Raw genomic sequence first — 6,331 nt, 5'->3', positions numbered from 1 at the left:
ATCTGAAGACTTTTGTTACACTTGGCATTCATTCTTCTCCTATACTTGACACTGGTGAGGCTGCATCTTGAGTGCTGTGTCCAGTTCTGGGCCCCTCAGTTTAGAAAGGATATTGAGGGGTTGGAGCGCGTCCAGAGGAGGCAACAAGGCTGGTGAGGGGCTGGAACACAAACCCTGTGAGGAACGTTTGAAGGAGCTGGGGTTGTTTAGCCTGGAGAAGAGGAGGCTTAGAGGTGACCTTATTGCTCTCCACAACTCCCTGAAGGGAGGCTGTAGAGAGGTGGGGTCGGTCTCTTTCACCAGGCAGTAACTGACAGAACAAGAGGACACAGTCTCCAGCTATGTCAGGGAAGGTACAGGTTGGATATTAGGAAAAACTTTTTTCACTGAAAGAATAATAAAGTACTGGAATTGTCTTCCCAGGGAGGTGGTCAAATCACATCTCTGGATGTGTTTAAAAAAAGACTGGATGTGGCACTTGGTGCTATAGTCTAGTTGAGGTGTTAGGGCATAGGTTGGACTTGATGATCTTAGAGGTCTCTTCCAACCTCATTATTTTGTGTTTCTGTATCTTGTCATGGGTAACTTCACACCTCCACTCAGGAAGCAACCCCAAATATCTTGTGAATAAACACCACCTTCATGGAGAAGGTTGCCATCCATTGTGTTGCCCTCCCTGCACTTTTAAATAAAACCCAGGAGATTTGACTAGAACGTGTCAGCATTTTTTTCATTTGCTTTGATGTTTTTGATGTTTCAAAAATGCTTGCCTTCAATACCTTGACCCCATGGCCTGTAAGGCCTCCTCACCTTCCCTCAGGTCTCTTCCTGATCCTTGGAGTGAGCATGACCTTCACCTGAAGCCTCCCTCACCCTCCTGCCCAGCTCCTGTGGATGGAGATCTGGGCTCTGGTTTGTCTCCTCCATGGTAAAGGATCAGCTGCAGCAACTGAATGCTCCCAAGTCCATGGGACCTGGTGGGATTCATCCTGGAGTTCTGAAGGAGCTGCCAGATGTTATGGTAGGACCCTTCCCCTACCAAAAGTCCTGGAAGTCTGGGGAGGGTCCCTCCTGATGGGAGCTACTCAGTATGAAAAAGGCGTGTGAAGGAAGATTCAGGGAACTACAGACTCTTAGTTCAACATCAGTTCCTGGAAAAATTATGGGAAAGACTATACTGAGTAGGCAATGCCTACTGAAAGGCATTTAAGGAATGATACAGTCACCAGGCACCATCACTGCGGGTTCACACGGGGAAAGTCCTGTCCTCAGGGTTCATGTTTTAGCAGACACACGAAGCTGGGGGAGCTGCTGGGCCACGCTGGTGACCAGGAGCTTGTGAGGAACTGATGATGGGTGGGAAGACACAGGCCTTTCCTGCTTGGGTCTTTTAGTCTGATGGGTTGGCTGGGTTTGCTTGCGGGATTTTTGGGTTCTTTTAGGGTATTTTTAGGCTCTTTGGGGTATTTATTGATACTATTTTGATAAGACAAGTACTTCTGTGCTCAGTAAATCACCTGCTTCATTTAAGCACCTTGAGAGGAGGGGAAAGCAAGGATGCTGCCAGGTATGAGATGCTCAGAGGATGCTGCCTCTGGGGCTCAGCAATCTCTTACACGCTGCCTTGTGTGCCCACCCCATCTCCTCTGAGGCCAAACCGAGGGGGAGAAGCCAAGTAGGCAGCACCCCTTAGCTGGAGGAGGCCACACTGGTGACACCGTGCACTCACTGTCACAACCCGCGGGACCTCGAGCACTTCACGGGTTAAATTCTCACCTCAAAATGCAGAGTCTCTCCAGAAACAGCCACATAAAAGAGGAGCAATGAAACAGAGAGTGATGCCGAGCCTCACTGAGCTGCTCCCTCACTGCTGAGGCTCCACAAAGCCCTGATTGCACCACGGTGGCTCACGGCAGCCATCTGGTGACCACAGTCTTCATCTTCTACAGACACGGGTGAGGGATGGCAGTGACGGGGACAGAGTGCTGTCAAGCTGCCGACAGAGCCTCCTCCCACCCTCCCGAGCTGCCCTGAGATGGTACCTGTTTCCCTCAGGCAGCACAGCACAGCCCTGGAGGGGCTCTTGCACAATAACAATTAATTAGATTTCAGATACATCATTTTCAACGTATCCAGTGTTTGCCTTGTCATCAAATCAGTGACAGAGCTAATAGAGCCAGAGAAATACAGAGACATTCAAGCCATTGCCATCATGCTTTTGTGTTTGACTTCATATGTGTTTCTTGCATACTCAAAATATTTAGGGTCTGATTTGTGTGTGTGTTGTTTTTAAGGCTCCAGCACAATATGTGAGGATGCAGGTTTAAGACTGGAGCACCACAAGCCCTTTCCCTTTCCCTTTCCCTTCCCCTTTCCCTTCCCTTTCCCCCTCTCCAGCTTTCAAACAAATGCACTCATCATATTTGTTCCTTGCAATTGATTGGACAAGAAGAAAAAAAGCCAGGTGCTTTTAGATCTTAATGCACATCTCTGCAATAAGAAACACGAGGGCTCTTGCTTTGAAATAAAACAGGCTAAGAGACATTTGCCAGTTTTAATCAATAACACAGGGAATATCTTTGCTCTGGACTCATTTATGCAAGAAGTCGTGTCAGGGTTTTGAGCCTCCCCGGGAGCAGAAGGGCAGGAGGGATGTGCTGAGTCACGGGAGGACATCACCCTGTGCAAGAAAACCTTGGTGCAGGATGTTGGCACGGGGTTCAAGCTGCCAAGATGTGGCACAAAAACTGTCGGAAAGGATCCTGCCTGCTCCGGGACAGCCCCTTCATCAGCAGCATTCACAGTGTGAGGACCCATTTCACCTCCCTGAGAGGGGGTAATTATTTCTTGTCAGTTAGACTCAATCACTGAACTCCACACAGCTGGTGGCAGAGAACCATTTAGCCTCATTTACCACCCTGATAGCCTTTTAGCTCTTCCACATTTCACACGGTCTCTGCCATTTCACCCATAAATTCTTCTTAAAAAAAAAAATCATAAAAATTTATGAGGAAAAAAAAAAAAAGGGCATAAAATGGAGGCAGCTAAGAGAAAAGGTACTAAAATTTTCAAATGAAGATGAGGTTACGTACCCCCAGCTGTTTCAAGTGCAGTGATTGAGGGTCTGGCTGATGAGGGATGATTACATTCCTCCTGCCCCTCACCCCCATTAAAAGCAGTGTGCATCCTCCCTCTGGATAGGGCTGATTAACAGTAGCACAGGGAAGACTTGCAAACAACCACATCTTCCCTGTTTTGACGCAATCCCTGAATTTTCCTGACTTAAATTAAGGAGCACAAGCCCTCTGCAATAAGCCAGCACCTTTAAACAGTCTGAAAGGTTTAAAGCAGGAGGAACTGTGGGTATCACTTTGCAGAGAGACCCTTTTGTGGCAGTATTTAAGATGGAAAATATACAGAGAAATTATCTTCTCATCACTTAATTGGGATTTGGCTGCCAGGACTGGTTTTGCCACACAAAAGTCCAGGCTAGAAACAGAAAAGGACATATTTACAATGCCAGGGTTCTCAGACTGTATCCAATCCCCACGATTCAGATTTTGCATCCAGCTACTGTTTGCAGAAGTGCCAGTTTCAATAATAATGTTAACAACGATAGCAATAATAATATTTTTAAATAAGCAAATTATACAAAGTGATGAAGAATTGACTGAGGGCTGAAGGAGCAGCCAGGCATCCCAAACCCCTGAATAGCTTTTGAATCTTATCAAAACAAGTGAAAGAGTTGCCTTCTCCTTTTTTTCTTCGAAGCTTTTAGCTATTTCCCCATTTCTCAAGTCCTGCAGTGGGATCCATGGTGATGAAGGCTGTGGAAGGCACCTGACTCACTGCACAGATAAACATAGGAAAGTCTCCCAGACACCCCTCCCTCTGCTCTTACTGGCTTCCCTGCATGTAAAGACTGTACAGGAACACCACAGTTACAGAAGGCACAGCCTAATTTGTTTGAGACCCTAGAAAACAGGATTGGAAAAGGCTGTGGGCCTATGCAGTCCATCCTCGTGCTGTCTTAAAATCCTTTTTATGAAAGGAGAATCCTCTCCTCAGTAATTGAATGAAAAGATTGTTAATTAGGTAACAATCAGTGGCATACAGGACTAGAATCAGAAGAAATAGAAATGCTTAATTCCCATTTTCTCTCCACAGCATTCCTAATGCCAACAGCATCTCCACAGAACAATTTTCCTGGTCAGCATCTTTATTTTTTCACCAGTTGAAGGCACACATTCCCCTGGGATCTTTTCAGAACAGCACAGATGGGTGAAAATATTTAATGTATATTCAGCAGTTACCAGAATTGACATCTGAAACCAAGGAGCAGTGGCACCGTGTGACCAGGCAATTCTCATTGAACCCAGCTAAGGATGTTTTCTGTAGCTTCAGCCCTGGTCTTTGAAAGGCTGAATGTGTAGAGCAAAAGCAGAGGAAATCTTTGACAGATGAACCATTTTAAAAAATCTTCCCAAAATAAATATTCACAGGGTGTTACCACTTATGGCAGTGGGGAGGTGGTTGATTTGGTTACAATTTTTGAAGTCCAGCACTAAATCTTCATACCACACATACACATGCTAATAACTCAATTCTGGAAGTGCCTGATGCATCCAACCTAAAAAGGCAGCAGTCTTTTTCCTCATAGATCACCCCATCTATAGATCAGGTATCTGCAATTAATTCACTGCTCTTCCTCTTTTCCCAGTGACTCTTACAGCAAAAATCCTTATTTATTAATACCATAGTGCATAGCTTTGCACTTTGCAAGATTAAATCGAATCTCACCTCTATGATTCTAATTCTCTAGCTCATCCAATTCCTCTAAGATACTCTGATCCTCCTCCTCAGCTGAGCCCTCCCTCATCTGTCTCCCAGCACGCTTGGTGAGCACGCTCCAACTTGTCCTGCCCAAATCATTACAAATTAATTAAGGTCAATCAAGACCAATTTTTGAAGCACACAACTAGGCATTTCAAGATTTGATTTTAAAGGTTTGTTTGCACCTCCCTTGGTCACCCCCTTTTCATCCCCTCAGTAACCATTTCTTAGCCACATTGATTTCATCCCTCTCTCCCTGGCTGTCAGCCTTCCAGCTCTCAAAGCACATCCCTGCATGAATCCTGCAATCTTACAAAATCACAAGTTCATCAGCAGAACATTCAACTTCTGAAGATCAACAGACTTCTATGCCCAATCTTCACCTGCCCTCTTGAAAAGGGAGCTGTGCAATGTTCAATCCATTCAGTTTAGGGCAGGAGTGGACTGGAGTCAAGGCTCAGTGGTGCTTCAACTTCACTAAAACATAAATTCCTGACCCAAGACCTGCTAGGGGCAGGGAAAGGTGGTTCAAGGAAGTGAGGAGATAGGACTCATTAAGTTTGGGGTTTGAGGGATTTTGGTGAGGTTTACTTTGGTTTGGAGGAGATGTGTAAGAGGTGATGTACTTTGTCCAAAGGAGGAGATGTGGAAGAGGCGATGATGCAGTCGGATATTTACAGTGTGCTCCTATTGTTAATACATGACAAAATCAAAGGTTGAAAACTAAGTTGTAACTTTGCTCACAAAGATGGCTCCCTATTTAAATCACTCAGAGGCAATTTTTTAACCCTGATGAGCCTTCTGAGGTCACTGTGTTGGTGTGCCCTCCTTCAGGCTACCAGCAGAACAAACCACTTGGGGTGTCGTTAGTCTGCCCCACGTAACGAGGTTCTCTTGAGATCCACCCCAGTAATTGTGTGACAAGCTAGAAATGCTTCCCTGGAAATGTATACACTGCATCACAGCTGCCACTTCCAGTGATGCCAGGATTTTTACATTTAACTTTGTGAACAATGTTAACAGACTACTAAAAACCCCTATGAAGTGCAAGACAGCTGATTCTGACCTCTTTTCTTGATCTACAGTAGAACAGTGGAATTAGCCTCCATTTATGTTGATATAATTGTGTTCAGGAAGTAACTGATGGCTACCAAACTGAGCTTGCCAAGAGCTCCTCTTTATGGCATGAATTAAGATAAGTAATATTTGAAAGTAGAGATCTTTCATTAGACATGTCAGTATGGCTAAAAAGCACCACAAAATCTTTAACACTCACAAGCTTTCCTCCTGTATGTATGTTATCTCTTTAAAAAGACACCCCTCTTATTTTCCAGACCCTTTGAACTAGCCACACAAGCACAAGTTCCTTTTACCCTCAGCCACTTTTGTTCCATCTGGGGCACCTTTACACAGCTGGTGAAGAACCCTGCCCTATGCTGCTGATGTAAAAATAAGCCCAGAGATGATACCATAATAAAAATGGTAAAATAATCCAGTG

This window comes from Vidua macroura, chromosome 1 (assembly GCF_024509145.1).
Source record: "Vidua macroura isolate BioBank_ID:100142 chromosome 1, ASM2450914v1, whole genome shotgun sequence".
NCBI lineage: Eukaryota > Metazoa > Chordata > Aves > Passeriformes > Viduidae > Vidua > Vidua macroura.
This window is presented reverse-complemented; position numbering follows the sequence as displayed.